Here is a 16,759-nt window from a genome sequence, read left to right on the forward strand (position 1 = left end):
CATTATAAGCATGCTGGGCTTCAGTGTGGCAACCGGCCAGCGCCTCAGCATCCCGGCCTCGATCCAGAGGCCACGACAAAGACTTCGTGTTGCCAGTTGGCACCAACCAATCCGACATAGATGGTAGCTTCTTCACATTCAAGGGCTTCAATTTGGTGAAGATCCCTTCCCTGATTCTGACGAGTCTAATAATATTCCACCTTTGATATGTAACTTTAATATATAGATTGATTATTTTTTATTTATGTCTATGTTTCAGGAAGCCATAATGAATAATTTAAGGAGATGTCACTGCAATTATAAGTGTAGGCATTCAACCCTTGGCTATCAGAATGTTACTAGACAAACTTACTATGCACACAGTCGCAAGGATATGAATGGGATAATACATTCATCAGTTCTGGCTCATCAAGGTCAAAATTCTACTAACAATGATGTTCTTATGAGTGAAGATAACCCTCCTATGGATCAACCATCATCTCACTCTTTGCCTAGATGCAGGCGTTTGTGGTGTACATGTAGAACATATTGTGGAGGTGGACGTATGGTTCCTCACTCAACATATGCAAGACACATGAAAATTGAGGAAAGATTTAAGAGTCTCACTACTAATCTTGGTTTACATGACTCTCAAGGACTACCACAAGATGACATTTTACTAGAGCATAATGACATGGGAGATGAGGTCCATAATGACCCATCAGATGAGATTGACAATTTAGATGAAAGGGAGGATAATGAGGTGGAACCACAACATGAAGCGTTCGAGATGGATGATGTTGAACCATCTTTATTTGACAAAATTGTTCAAAGAATAATTCAATTGCAAGCACTTTTGGATGAGCATCAAGCTTCAATTGATTTTGAAGATAAAATGCTTAAAATTATTTTTGGTGATATGGTCAGTTCTAATCCCCCCCAAGCACATATGGACAATATATATATGCCAAGCTTGGCCAAACTACTAGTGCAAATGCCTAACACATGGGATGGAGACTTGAATGGTATAAATATTCCAACATGGGAGAAACTTGGTATCATGTTCACACGGCTAGGTATGGTTAACTCCCAACGTTACAGGGTATGCCAAGGAAGTGAGAGCTCTATTCATGCACCATTGCTTTATCAGCCAAGCAAGGAGGATAACTACATTAGAGACACAATTGAATGCTTGTGTAACACCAGAAAAGGAGGAAGGAAGAAGTTAAAGCGTGATTGTTCACAATGTTGTGAAAAGTGTTCCAAGTGTTCTCTACCGAGAAAAGATATGCTCTCTTTTGACTATGTCTCCATTAGAGAACAATTGCGTCTACTAACTAGAAGTAGAACTCTATGCCATGAATTGTTGGAAATGTGGAGAAATAAAAACAAATGGTTAATATAGGAGAATACACTTTGTGATTCTACAATAAATGAGTTTTGGGATGGTACAAAATGCAAAAGTGTAAATGATTTTTGGAATCCTGAATCATACTTTGAGCTTCCATTGATATGTAATAACATGCATTGCAAACAAGTCTATACAGCTTGGCCTTCTGCCCAAAGGTTACCATTGCTTGATCATTCATGGGATGATATTGAGGGTGCCTACAAGTTTATCTGCAAATCATGTCGAACTCACATACATGGGTACAAAAGGATTTGTAAGGTACACTTTATTATCATGCTTATCTTTTTAATTAATATAAATAAAATTTGATATAGGTTACTAAAATGTGGTGTGTTTTGTGATAAATAGGGTGATCCACGCAATTTCTCCTTGTTATTACATTGGGATGGATTCCAAGCCTCAAAGACAACCCAGAAGAATTGTGGAGTTGTTGAAATTAAAATTCTCAATGTTGGAAAGAGCTTTATTGGAGTTATATCGATTTTATTTATTCCATTCAATTGCAAAAAAGTTATTGGAAGCTCTAGTAAACTCTTTCACATATTCATGCAGCCATTGATAGATGAATTAGAAAGTCTATTTGTTGATGGATTTGAAGTAGACTTCAATTATCCAATCACACAGATTTTTGAGCATGAAAATTCTCTTAGTTGAAGATTCATTGCACATGCTATGCTAATGACGGTAACTGGAGACCATCCAGCTCAGTGCAAGATTGGATCTTTCAAAGATGGTGGTCAATCGTTTTGTCGTAGAGACAAAGCAATAGCCACTTTGGAGGGTGAGGGCTCAAGACGTTTCTTGTATGATCAAAATAGATTCCAGTTGAGATATAGACCAATTAAAAGATCAACCAATGAAATGCTTAGTTCTTTGACTATGGCAGAGCGAGCCCTCACCCAAGCAGAAAGAGAAGAGATTTTGAAAGATGCGAAACTTTCTGGTAGATCATGCTTGTGGAGACTATATGAACTCTATGGCTTTGATTTATCCCTGGACCTTGTATATGATTGCATGCATATTTTGGCTCTAAATTTGTTCTCAAAATATATATGTGCTCTAATAAGGACTGTGGATAACAGGATGAAAGTAAAAATTGATGAGACAACACATCGTGTCACTAAAGTGACACCATACTCTATTCGTTATGGTCGCTGGGCCAAGATATCCTAGTAAGTATTGTGAGAGCTACAAGGCAAAGGAAAATCAAAAGTGGATTCAATGGTGTTTGCCTTATGTACTATGTGAGATTGAAGGTATTCCGAAGGTATTCTATGACCTAGGATTGATTCTGATAGACATTGCTCATGCTTTTTACAACTACACTCGTGTTGACTTTTTTCTATATAAATATTTTTAATGTGATTACTAATTTTAGTTTTGAATGTAGGCTAATTCAGATGATGACATTAATGAAACATCTCGAAAAAGTCAAAGAAAGAGGAAGGTATTTGATATATGTTTGTGAGAGAACAATAGCATCATAGTTTAGTGAATAACTAAAGGTATGATTTATTACATAACGATTTATTTTATGTGTTGACTAGCCAAGTGAGAAGATGAAGGATCTTTTGCAACAAAGGAGCATGAAACGAGGTACCAATATCAACAAAAAAGAACCAAATGTGCTAGATGTAAATGTTTATATTTTTGTTTATGTCATACATGAAAAGCATAATCTAATTTTTTTATTTTATTTGAATTAGGAATTTAAAGATCTCCCAAACCAAGGCATTGAGATTAACATTTCAAATGATACTCAAAGGATAACTTTATTGTTAATTTATATTTTAATTAGATACATATAATTGTAGTCATGTAGTTCAATTTGTAGCTTTGAGATTAACATTTCAAATTATACTTAAAGGGTAGCTTTATAGTTTATATATATATATATATATAAAATAGTCATGTAGTTAAATTTTGGCTTTTCATATTATAATTCGTGCCATTTAATTATCTATACATAGTTACTTATTCTCTTTTTGTTATTCAATGCAGGTTAATATGACAAAAGAGAACATGGAAACCATACTTTTGAAGTATCTTGGTGTGCCTACAATTCATGATATGTACTATTCTTTAAAGAGTACATACATGAATCTCAAAAAGATTGAAGCTAGCTTTCGAGTCTTGATTAAGGATACAAAGAAGCCAACAAGTGATCATATGATTAAGGAGATTATTTATTGGCTACTAGGAAATGGAAAAGTTGTATTAAACAAAAATAGCAATGTGCTTAGTCTAGATGATGTGGAAGTTTTAGCATAACTTCTACTTTGAGTTAAGAATTTATTGCTTTTCAACATATTGGAGATTTGAGGGATTGCTCAAACATTTATTACTTTGCAACATATTGGAGATTTAAGGGATAAAACAATCAAGACACACATGTTGCTTAATTAGTTTTTAGTTCTATGCTCCTTTAAAAGTATTTTCATTTTTCTTTTGGTTGCTAGAAGTAGATGTTGATATCTTAATTTGTTTAATCTATTTTGATCATTAGATGTATGTTATTGATCCTTACTTAGAAATGATGACATTCTCTATATAATTTATTGTGTAATTTTTTGTTTGATATTAGCATGTCTAAGAGTAAGGGCAAAGTAGATAAAGTGATAAGGAAAAAAGAGAATTCCCACATAATTCCCTAGTTGAAAGTACATATAAGTAGGGAATGTAAAAAATAGAAAAAATGAGAGATTTCCTAGTGAGAGTACCTAGGGAATCACCTCTAGATTTTTTTCCCTATATATGGAATATTTCCTATATAAGAATTATTCCCTACATAGAAAATTTTGTATTTTTCTATGTAGGGAATATTTCCTACATAGGAAAAGTCTTATGTGATTCCCTACTTATTCTCACTAGGAAATGTCCAATTTTCCCTAGTTTTTACTTTCCCCACTTATATGTATTTTCAACTAGGGAATTCCATGGGGAATTCTCTTTTTTTCCTATATGGGGATCGATTGAAAGTTCCTATATGGGGATCTTTTTTTCCTATATGAAGAAGATGGTATATCAAGGACATGCCGCTTTCTTTCCAGAGGATCATGAACTCAGGGAAGGTTTTCTTGGACGACCTCCAACACGTATGAACGCCGCAAGCTGGTATGAGCTGAAAATGGTAAACCCGGAATTACATCCAAATGGAATGCGACGGTTCTCAGTTTTCTACGAGTTGCCATATTGGACCCACTTACAGGTCAACCACTTGTTGGATCCCATGCATATTTTCAAGAATGTGGGCAGCTTGCTATGGGACCACATCACAGGAAGGAGAGACACTATAGGGTTACGAATGGATTTGAAGGATTTAGGTAAGATGGAGGCGCTTTGGCCACAGTCGAGTGCTGAAGGGGGAGTGCAGCTTCCTCGCACTCCTTGGATTTTGTCCACCAAAGAAGAGCGCATTGTGAAGCAAGTAATCAAGTCTATCCACACTCCGACGGGTATGATGCGTTCTCTCAGGTCCGCATTTTCTAAAGATGACCAATTGTCGGGGCTAAAATCCCATGATTGGCATAAGATATGTCAGGTTTGTGAACAGAATGGATTGTAATTAGCGTGGGCATTTTGCAATTTGAAAAGTGGCCATGATTCATAATGCTTTCTCATTTGTGGCAGTTTGTCCTACCGATAGCGATCGCAGGATGCCTTACTCCAAAAATTCACGGGGCCATTTACAAGTTGTCGACTTTGGTGCAATGGATCTCAAGAAAGAGATTAAGACGTCCTCTATTGAATCCGCGAAGCCGGGAGCAGTGGAGACGGTCTGTCTCTTTGAGAAATACATGCCCACTAGCATGCTCACGATACAAGTCCACCTTCTTGTGCATCTTGTGGACGAAGTGGAGATTGTTGGACCTGTCCATACGCGATGGATGTTCTTCCTAGAGCGCTTCATGAAAACCCTGAAAGGCTTTGTGCGACAATGAGCTCGGCCAAAAGGTAGCATGGCAGAAGGTTGGTTGGTGTCAGAGGCGTTAGTGCATATCTCACAATGGCTACCAATGGTGGAACCAGACAATGAAATGCTATGGATGCTGAAGGACGATGATAGACTGACTGGAGATGTGGTGGTTGGAAATGGGGTAGAAAAAAGAATGGATGCCTCAATGGAAGAGAAGGTGAATCGCTTTTGTATGTTGCACCATGCCTCCATGGAGACATGGCTCGCCAAGTACCAGATTGTAAGGCAAGATCGAGAGGAAGCGCGAGCTGAATTCCGACGCAGTACGCGTCATCGACCGATTCGATATCCCGAAGGCATGGAGGAGATGCCGTGGTTTATGTCAACAGGATGGTTACATGGAGCCTTAACCGCAGCATCCAGCGAAGGGACAGAGGTCTCAACGGAGGAGTGGGAGTTCTCGAGGGGATGTAGTCCAAAGGTGATGAGGGGTTTAGAATATGTCGTATCTAAATTTTATATGCGACATCTAATTTGAGTGTTTCAATGTATAGTACAAAATATATAGTGTAGCGTGGTCGTGCGAACGACATTTTCGCGTGGAGCGTATTGACAAAATGCACTCCACAATGGAATTTGGTGTCATGGCAAGGTTTGAGCAAGAGAGCTGGCGACGAGCAATGGATCCGAACACGGTTGTGGATGAGATGGAGTATTTTGGGAACTTGCAAAGTATTATTACGGTGGATTACCGTAGCTTCTCCATGATACTATTCGATGTGCAGTGGTTCAAAGTGGTACTTCGAGGAGCTGGAGCAATAGTTCGACGAGGTCCATCTGGATTTCTTGAAATAGATTCCGAAAAAAAATGGACGGATTTGCGTGACACCTTTGTGTTTCCGGTCCATTGTGAACAGGTGCATAGAGTCATTTGCTTGCTAATTGTAATATGACATGGTTTATGTCACAATGGTTTGAACTCGCTTTGTACGTGTTTGTGAACAGGTAATCTTCTATCCAAACCCCCGACAACCTCGATGGTGGTATGTTATACCTTCAACTCCTTGAAGTGCGAGAGTATATGATCAAAGCGATGTTCCGGGCATAGATGAAGATAATATGCAAATAGAGGGGTCGATATTACAAGGGGTGGAGGCCGCCGCAAGCTTGGAGCCCGTATCGGCTAATAATGATGGAAATACAGGAGTCCAAGAATTTTTTGAAAACGAGGCAGACTCATTCTTTTGTGGTGACATGTCTATCGACCTTCTAGTGTATGCAGAGTTGTGTTAGGAGATTAACATGGGACCATAGGATACTTCATTCTTGGAGAATTGTATTACTCAATTCGTTGTTTAGATCTTCCATAAAGGAACATAAGATATGCATTTTAAGAGGGATTTTTTAAAAATGATTTATATTACTGTGCTTTGTATAGTTTAAATTGATTATTCTAACACCATTTTTTATCTGTGCAGGTGACATTTTCAGGATGAGTTGAGGGATGAGTGATGAGGAGTTTCAGGACATGATGGCACGCATGTCTCCAGACTAGCTCGCGAGATTTAGAGAGATGGCAGACCAGGAGCTGTCTCATTCTTCGTCAGGGTGCTTTGCTAGATCTACTTCAGCACGATCAGATGCTTCAGCTTCGAGTAGACGAGATCTCGACGCTCACGACTTGGGCCAGAGGGAGGGACTACATCAGGATCAGGAGAATGCTACTGTGGAGACACGGATGTGGTGTCTTCGTCTCGTCATTCAGCTGGAGCTGTGTCACCTCCAAGATTTGTCACACCTGTGGGGACGTCTACTCCAGTTACTCTGGCTTTTGCACAGCCGTCAGCAGGTGGCACCCCTTTGAGTGCCACTCCGAGAGAGGTTACCCCTATCGGTACACCGGATGTAGAGGAGTCTGCTGGATATGCCCAGGAGCGTGGACGGAGATGGGAGAGGACCCATCTTAGGCAGACTCCTAGGGGTTCTGGATACCTGGTTGATAGTAGGTCAGGAGCCATCATCATGAATGATGAGGAGAGGAGGGTGATGGCTTGCATGAGAGAGTTGTGCCAACAAGTTTTTCGGCACAACGTCCTAGATCATTGGAAGAACATACTGGAGGGGAGCAAGGACTACATAGTAGCATCCTTGCACGAGGAGTTTCCAGTGCCAGCCGCAGTAGATAGATTCTCTACGGGCTGGATGATGGATTGCATGCGTGCATACATGTCACATAGACGATCCGACGCACGCAAGGCAATCAAGAGTGCGGCTGCAAAGCCTGAGTGGTTAGATGCAGATGACTGGCGCCGACTGAGGGAGGAGGCTACAGATTCACCAGGACGTTGGAGTCAACAGAGCGGGAGGCGGCGAGGGCACGACTCGAGGCCGGAGTGGTCCATCATCTTGGGAGTGGCGGCCATAGGATATATTTGGAGGATTTTGTAAGTTTCTCTTTTGTTTTGCTTGTTTGTTTTTTTGAAATATTCTTTGTACTGACAATCATGTTTCTAACAGTTAGCATTTTGTTTTCTTTGCAGCACTCCATTACAAATCGCGATCCGCAAGGCCTTGAGACTCGATATGCAGAGAGGCACGATCTCAATGCATCGATCGACCGATTGTATAGACGCGGCGGCCCTGTAAGTCACTCATCTTTCTTCTCCGTAGTTACCATGAGATATTTGAATGCATTATTGTATGGTGGATTGATGTGTTGTTTCTTTTTCTACAGAATCCGTTCGATGCTCCTTTGCGGCAGGACGAGCTTTCGGGAGACGAGGATTTGTAGCTCGCCCTTGGATCCTTGGAGCTCACACACCTTTAGTTTTTAGTCACCTGATTTATGTAGACATTTTCTATGTATTAGTGATATCCTTTCATGATTGTACCAATCGCATTTTATGCGATCATATATTTATTTCATGTATCAATTTTATGATTTCAGTATACATTCTTTTTGTTTGCAAGCGCTTTGTATGCAGTAGTGCAGAAACTATTTTGTATGGCTCTCACAAATTTTTTTTCCCCTGTTACCGTCGCTATTTGCGTCACAAATTTACTGCTCGCGTCGCTATTGGCGTCGCTATGTGCGTCGCAAATTTACTGGTTGCGTCGCTATATGCGTCGCATTTGCGACCCATATAGCGGAGCCAATAGCGACGTTTCTATGGCATCATCAATAACGACGCTTTTTGCGACGACGGGGGCAAATTTTGTTGTTTGTATTTTCGTCGCTTTAAACGTCGGTATAAGGTCTATATCTTGTAGTGGTAGTACTCATAATGACAACAATAACAATTGTGACTAGGTTAGGTCATTTGTGAGATTGATTCCAAAGGGCACCTCAAGTTAGAAAGTAAATTCCTTAATCAAGTGTTTAGCTTAGTAGTGGCTTAAAGGATAATCAATTGATATAACCCAAGTAACTTCCCAAAGTGATGGTGTGGAATTATTGTGTGTGCAGATGTAAGACATGTGATCCTTTGGTCTAGAGGTTGCAATAGTGATTAGGGATTATACCTACACTTGGAGGTGATTACTTTATTTTTTCTCAAGATTAATTGATATGCTTGTAAGGCAGGATTGATGTCTCTGATGATAGTGTAGCTCATGCTAAGTCTTCGTTACTAGCTCGAGTCTGGTTAGTTTGTCTCTTTCAAGGTATGTTGGTGTAGATCACTAAAGTTACATGTTTCTAGGGATCTATTTGGGTGGTCATTATCTAGGTCAATATAATAGTGCAGGAAACCCAAGTATACTAGTAGGCACTCTTCTTGTACATAAACTCCAATCATGTATCAAAAACAAAATAATGTTTCAATTATGGCCCCTTAGAGCCATCACCATAAGTTGTGGGAATCCATGGTTGAGCACACATAGTTTGAGTTAATAACTTGTGCTCCTAGAGTTAGTTGCATGTGTCCTCCATTCATATTGCATGGTGAATGTTCTTGTTACAGCATCATAATGATCATTGCTACTTCTAACTACTAGAATGGGGAGACATTAAATATATAATGCTTTTGTTTCCTATCTTGAGTTTAGAATTGCATACAATACACAAATACGGCTCATCAGATTATAAACAAATATCAAAACACAAAAGATATTTGGAACCTATTGCCACAATTCTAGTATTTTTCAACCAACAAAGAATACATCACAAATTAATCTCCAATCACACATTTAGTCCACACAAAGGATCACCCCCTAATAAAAATGGCAATGGGAAGAAGATGATCAAGAGAAGAACACAATATCAATAAAGTAGTACAAGAAATTTAGAAAAGGGAGATACAGAACTATCACTTAGTATCCCAAGTATCTTACCAATGACATTATTACAAATTGCCACTTTAGATAGAATCAGCATACAATACACAAATACGACTCATCAGCTTATAGATAAATATCAACACACAAAAGACATTTGGAACCTATTGTCACAATTCTAGTATTTTTCAACCAACAAAGAATGCATCACAAATCAATTTCCAATCACACATCAAATCCACAAAAAGGATCATCCCCTAATGAAAATGGGAATGGGAAGAAGATTGTCAAGAGAAGAAGACAATTTATATCAAAACATTTATCATTTATAGATTATAAGTAATAATATTGGATTGTGTTTCTTACCCTATATATTTCTTCAACTTATGTAGGTGGAAACATTTGATGATGAAGATTAAGAGACCATATTTATGAAGTTTTTTGACATTCAAAAGCAATGCACTAAGTCTTGATGATGTACTCCTACTGGAGTGAAATATTTATATTAAAATATTTTATGAAAACTTCAATTTGTGATGCGTAAACTTGTTTGCATCATTCCTCTTCATTGATTCTTTAATATTCATGCCTTAGATAATTGATTGTATTGTTGCACTTAAATTACGATAATTTGTATGGTGATTAATCATTTCCATGAGCTTGAACAAAGGAGTTTACTAGATAGATAGAGTTATATCTAGTTAAAATCAATGAAAAAAGGGTTATTTTGTTAGTTTATGCATGTAGTAAAATTTATTTAAAATTTTTACTAAATAGAAAAATTACGATATTAAATTATAATATAGTTATTTAAAAAAGTGGTAAATTGTAGACAATTGCTAACTAGTAATCTTTGTAATTTGGCTAGTCAATCAAATAGCTATATGGTAATTTTTCTAAATTGACTTTGCTATCTAGTATAGATTTTACTATATATATATCTAGCAAAACATCCACTTTTTACTAGTGGAGACTTTTCCTAGATATGCTCTAATTTATCTAGTAAACTTCTCTTTTTTTCTTATATAGTAGATGGTTTAGAGTTCCTTGTTGATGTTCTCTCCCGCCTTTGCTTTAGGCCGCAGCGACTCCACCACCGACACTGGCAACAACCCCACAGGTGCATCTGGCTTGCACTACGGCTCCACTTACTTCCACAAGCCTACGGGGAGGTACAACGATGGAAGGATGATGCTGGACTTCCTCTACTAGGCCCTCAGTGTTCTGTTTCTGCCAACTCATCTTTGACTCTGGGCTGCAGGAGCTCGCTTGGCTGATGTGGGCTCCAGCACCAGTGACTCCTTGGACGTCCAGACTCGATGGTTCATGGCCCACACAGCAAGGATGACCATTAGCATGAGCCACGCCCTCGTATACCTGGGAGAGATAGGCGGCAATGGCTATAATTACGCATAGTCTTCTGGAAAGTCAGCTCCAAAGCCACTTGGGCGATGCAGCCGCAGTCCTTGGTCAGGGAGGGGAAGCAAGAGGTAGGTTGCCATGCAGCGCATGGGGAACTTGCCTTGCACCATCACCTTCTTGATTCCGCTGCTTTTGACAAGTAGCTCCACTGCTAGCTGGACACCTTCTGCACCATAGCTGGAACCAGGGCAGCCACGGTGGAGGGCTTTGGTTAAATCTCAAGCTCAGTTTGCCGTGTTGCGAGGAGCAAGCGACCTTTTTTGCTTGGGGGACCACGCTGGGTCTGCATTTTTTCTTGATGGTTGCAAATTGAAATCGCCCATCCAAGTGAATTTAAAAGTAAACTACAAAATACCAATAATATTAAAATCTGTCTGTGACGAACCCGCCATGGGTTCGCCGTCTTGGGGCAAGGGTGACATGCCCCATGAAACATGCTTCATTAAGTATCATCCAACACTTTGCCATCTCACAAGCGCGTGAAAGCATAATAGGGCATGGCATAAGTAAACACCAAGTGATCCGGGACTAAAAAAGAAAGGGCCCTTGTTGAGGACTGAGAGTATATTGCAAGGGTGCACGAAGGAAAGAGAGAGTGTACAAGAAAGCTAGAGGGCTAGAGGGATTTGGTTCACGGGCAAGGGTGGAGGTATCAACACTCATCCAATGCAACTTCACACTGTGGGGGTGAGGGACTAGCACAAGAGGCTCTTATCCATACACACCTCCCCTTGAAGAACTCAACGTCCTCATTGAGTCCCAAAACAATAACTCACAGCCCAAGGGGCAGTTGTATGAGAGTGACTTTGAAATTTGGGGGTCTTAACACGACTCACTATCAAGTCAATCAGTGTCTACCCGCTAAACTCTTAAGTACAAAATTTTCGGGGTCTTTGTCGAATTGTTATCAAGCCTGCCATGGTCTGTTGCCCGCTAAGTGCCATGCCCATTGACTCGATTACAAGTGCAAAGCATGGACTTTTTAGACATAGAGTAAGGTACCACCCACTGACTCAATTTACAACTAGGGAGTGGCCCAGGCATACTTGACTACAAGTACTTGACTCTTTATTGTGCACTTCGATCTGTCTACTTGCTGACCATATTTACAAGCACAGAGTGGAGGGTAGCCTAAGACAAGTCATGTGCACTTGCCCTAACACATGGCCTAGCAACATGGATGCATAGAAACTGCCATTGGATTTGAAGTCAAGGTGGGAAGCTCAATGGGGAGCATGCCATGCCAAAGAAGACAAGGGCCCAAAAGGTGGCGCCTTGAGAATGCCGGTGGCCATGTTTGGCCAGATTTGTCAATCCACAATCAAGGTAGGAGAGAGCATTTGACCACGTTGGAGTGGCCACATCCCTCCAATTGCATGAGGCAGCATTTGACCACTACGGGGTAACTGCATGCCTCACCATCAATGTTCACATTTTTTTTTTGGTAGCAGATACAAAATCTCTAACTTAAATTTTTGCAAAGATTTTTGAATCAAATTACATGTATTTGCCATTTTTATAACAAAATTTTTAAGAGTTTGAGGTTTTAACATTTCTTCTTTCAAATTTGAAAGTGTTTTTTAAAATTTTGCAATTCACTTTACATTAAACCTCGGTTTTTCATGAACTCACCATGTAAGAGATATGTTGTGAGTATGCACACTCCCTTGAAAAGAGTTGGGCCTCAGTTGCCCATATCTTCAATTTGTTGGCATGAGCAGTCTTCTTGACGAAGGGGACACACCGCCATCTTGTGAGGGTGGTATGTCTCCTTGCGAGGAAGGTGTGATCCTAGCACTTTGAACCATCTGTCTTCATTTGCTTGGACTTCTAAGGGATGAGAGCACCTGGAACATGAACGTGCCAAGGAACACGTGGTGCTATTACATGTCTCTTTACATGCCATGAGAGATCCTTTTTTCCTACATCAAGCACCCTTCCTTGAGTTGATGCACACGTGGAAGTAGAAGATTGAGGAGGGGGCCCATTCAGCATGGACTGGATAGGTGGAGCACCTGGATAAAGCATGGTGATTTGACATGTTTCATCAAGTCGTCGCACTTACAATACAAAGGTCATCTTCCTTACGGTCAATACCATTGGATCCATTACAAGATACAAGCCGCATATCAACATTCAAATTGATGAAAATATTCATTAACAAATTTACCCCGGTCGTTGCTAAACACATCAGTATTAGTATCTCCATGGAAAAGTTGCTATTGGCGAGCGACACAAATAACCATGTAAATACCAAGAGCGACGTAAATATTGACGCCAATAGCGACGGTTTGTGATGCCTATTGCGATGCCAATAGTGATGAGTGCAGTAAATTTGTGATGCTAATAATGATGGCTATAGAGAAAAAAAATTGTGGCAAGGAAACAAGCTCCTCTGCCACATATAGCACTATGTGGTGTATTTACATTTTACAAATGGATTATATGTTAAGTGTATACCAGTCATCAAAATAAGCGCAAAATGTACTTGAACCCACGAGATTGATATATAAAATAAATACAAGATCATTGAATGAAAACTCATGGAATCATGGTAAGATACAAAGGATGATAATAATATACTACATAGAAGATGCTTGTATAAATCATAGGACCAAAAAGGAAGAGGATGTGCGCTCCATGAATCCAAGCGTGAGCTATAGATCCTCACCATCTAAAAGCTCTTCTCGACGTAAAGGAGCATCGAACGGACTTTGCAAAAAAAATTACAACTACACATCAGTCCACCATAGATGATGCATTTTAATAAAAATAGTGACTATGACAAGAAAGATGAGTGACTTACTGGGCCGCCATGTGCATACAGTTTATTGATCAATGCAGTGAGACCGTGTCTCTTTGCATACAGAGTCTCTAGGCTGGTGAGATTGCGGTTTGCAATGGAGTGTTGCAAAGAAAACAAAATACAACTGCTAGAAACATGATTGTCAATACAAGTAATATTGCAAAAAATAAAGTGAGAAGAACAAAAGAAAAACTTACAAAGTCCCTCAGGGAAGCTACTATATGTACATCGTCTATATCATGTGCATTTCAAGCCTATTTATAAATATCCTTATCTGTGAATTTTTCTAAATAAAACATAACACTTTTCTATTCAATTTGTAAATAACCCCTATATATTATACCATTCTATATGTAAAAAATGTATAAAAATTGTGTTTTAAAAATAAATTATTTCAAACCCACGTGATACACACATATTTTCATGAGTAATTTATCCGAGCAAAGTCCTCCATATAAGTTCTATGGCTGCCACTCCCAAGATGATAGACCACCTCTACCTCCAATCTTGCCCCCCTCGCTACCTCGCGATGCTGTCTCCAACATTTTGGAGAATCTGTAGACTTCTCCCTGAGTCTGCGCCACTCATCTGTGTCTAGCCACTTGGACTTTAAGGCGCCACTCTTGAGTGCCTTGCATGCATTCGATCGTCTGTGTGACATATACACATCCATTTACTCTATCATCCAGCATGTGGAAAACCTCTTTGTCATGGTGGATACCAAAAACTCTTTGTGTAAGGATGCTACTATGCAGTCCTTGCTCCCCTTAAGTATGTTCTTCCAATGGTCCAAGATGTTGTGCCAAAAAACTTGTTGGCACAACTCTCTCATACGAGCCATCACCCTCCTCTCCTTATTATTCATGATCACGACCCTATTCTATCATCCACAAGGTATCCATACTCCTCTAGGATATGTCTAAGATGTGTCCTCTCCCACTTGCTACCGCACTCCTGAGCATATCCAAGAGACCCCTATACATTTGGTGTACCCATGGGGATGGTATCTCTCGGAGTAGCACCCATAGGGGTACCATCGGCGGATGGTTGAGCAAAAGCTAAAAGCTGGAGTCACTGGAGTAGACATCCCCACAGGTGTGACAAATCCTACAAGTTACACAAGTCCACCAGAACGATGAGCCGGAGACACTGCATCGGTACCTGCACAACAACCACCTAAGCTATCCTCTCTCAAACTTGCATGAGAGTGAGTAGTAGCACTTATATCTTGAGCCAAGCGCTAGCTCACTGTATCCATGTCTCTACAGCATCCCCAAAACCACTCACTCTATGTTGCCCAAGTCTGGAGCATCGACCTCATCTATTTGAAATTGAAGCATTAGAGCGTGTCAAAAGTAGATTTGACAGAATGGCCTCATGGTGTCAGAGACAGCTTCTAGTCTGCCATATCTCTGAATCGAGCTATCTGATCTAGATGCATACATGTGAATATCTCCTGCAACTCCTCGTCGCTCATCCCTCGACTCATTGTGCTCTCCAAATATCGTCAAAGATCACCGTGCATAAACAAAAAGTGATGTTAGCATAATCAGTATAAAGATTCAAGCAAAGCACCGTAATATAACTTTGAAAAAAATGATGTTACTTAAAATGCATATTCTAGAGTACCCTTATAAGAGATTCATCAATGAATTGAGTAGGCGGATGCTTCAAGTATGACATAGCCTATGGTTCCATGCCAATCTCTTGACGCAACTCTGCATACATTGGAAGGTCAATAGACAGGTCACAACAAATAGATGAGTCTACCTCCTTCTTAAAGAATTATTGGCCTCTTGTCTTTTCATCATCATTACCCAATTTTACCTCTTCCACACGCTCCAAGCCATCTTCGACCTCCACCCCTTGCGATATCGACCCCTCCATCTGCATACTGTCCTCATCTACATTGGGAACATTGCTTTCATCATATACTCCTATACTTTGAGGAGCTAAAGGCACAACATACCACCATCGAGGTTGTCGAGGTTTTGGATAGAAAATTACATGTTCAAAATCACATACAAGAGAGATTCAACATTTGTGATATATACCATGTCGTAATCATTTTTTTTTTTAAATACTTCATATACCTATTCACAATGGGCTAGCAAGACAAATGTGTCATGCATATCTGTCCATCTTTTTTTAGAATCTATTTTGAGAAATCTAGATGGACCTCGTCAAATGGTTGCCCCAGCTCCTTCCAATACCACTTTGAACCACTATACATCGAATATGATCATGGAGAAGCTATGGTAATCCATCCTGATAATGCATTGCAAGTTCCCAAAGGGGTTTTTAAAACATCATTTTTATACATTTTTTACATACAGAAGGGTGCCATATAAAGGGGTAACTTACAGATTGAATAGAAAAGGGTCGTGTTTTATTCAAGAAAAACTCACAGATTAGGATATTTATAAATAGGCCATGAATGCATGTTATATAGAGAATATATATATAGTGAACCCCTCGAGAGGGGGCATGGAAAAATCACATGATCAAGAAAGAATTAAATACTTTAAATACACAAGACATGGAAGAGGAAGAGTCAAAGAAAACAATTTACTAGAGGCCTTTCAATGGTTTTATAGATAAATTTGGCATAAATCCAAGCTAAGAGATATAATCACATCATGCAATATATCATCTTTGGCAAAAGCCACATAAATGCTTACAAAAAAATGAAAAGAGGGATATCTTAACTCTTGTGCAAAGCAGAGGTTTTGAGAATGGTTACAAACTAAATAAAGAGAAGGTAAAATATGTCTTTCAAGAGACCCTCGATTCTTTTGGATATTTCAATCTGTCTCTATTGTAGAGAAATCCTTGGATGGATCCCACTCAATAAGGCAACTATATTTCAAAGACTCTTATTTTTTGTAGCCTAGAAGAAGCTTCAAATATTTTGCATCTCCCAAATGGGACAATAAATAAGAGCAAAGGA

At 39.5% G+C, this 16,759-nt stretch overlaps 1 long non-coding RNA gene across 1 annotated transcript; it reads left to right on the forward strand.

Moving 5' to 3' along the window:
- Nucleotides 1-268: 268 nt before the first annotated feature.
- Nucleotides 269-3,698, forward strand: LOC148033250 (uncharacterized). The gene is made up of 2 exons (XR_015691450.1): nt 269-2,986; nt 3,392-3,698. It is a non-coding gene; the product is annotated as an uncharacterized LOC148033250 (long non-coding RNA).
- The last annotated feature ends 13,061 nt before the right edge of the window (nt 3,699-16,759 follow it).

The sequence above is a fragment of the Lygodium microphyllum genome, chromosome 7, assembly GCF_053477565.2.
Source record: "Lygodium microphyllum isolate KBCC chromosome 7, Lygodium_microphyllum_v1.1.10, whole genome shotgun sequence".
In the NCBI taxonomy this organism is placed as follows: Eukaryota; Viridiplantae; Streptophyta; class Polypodiopsida; order Schizaeales; family Lygodiaceae; genus Lygodium; species Lygodium microphyllum.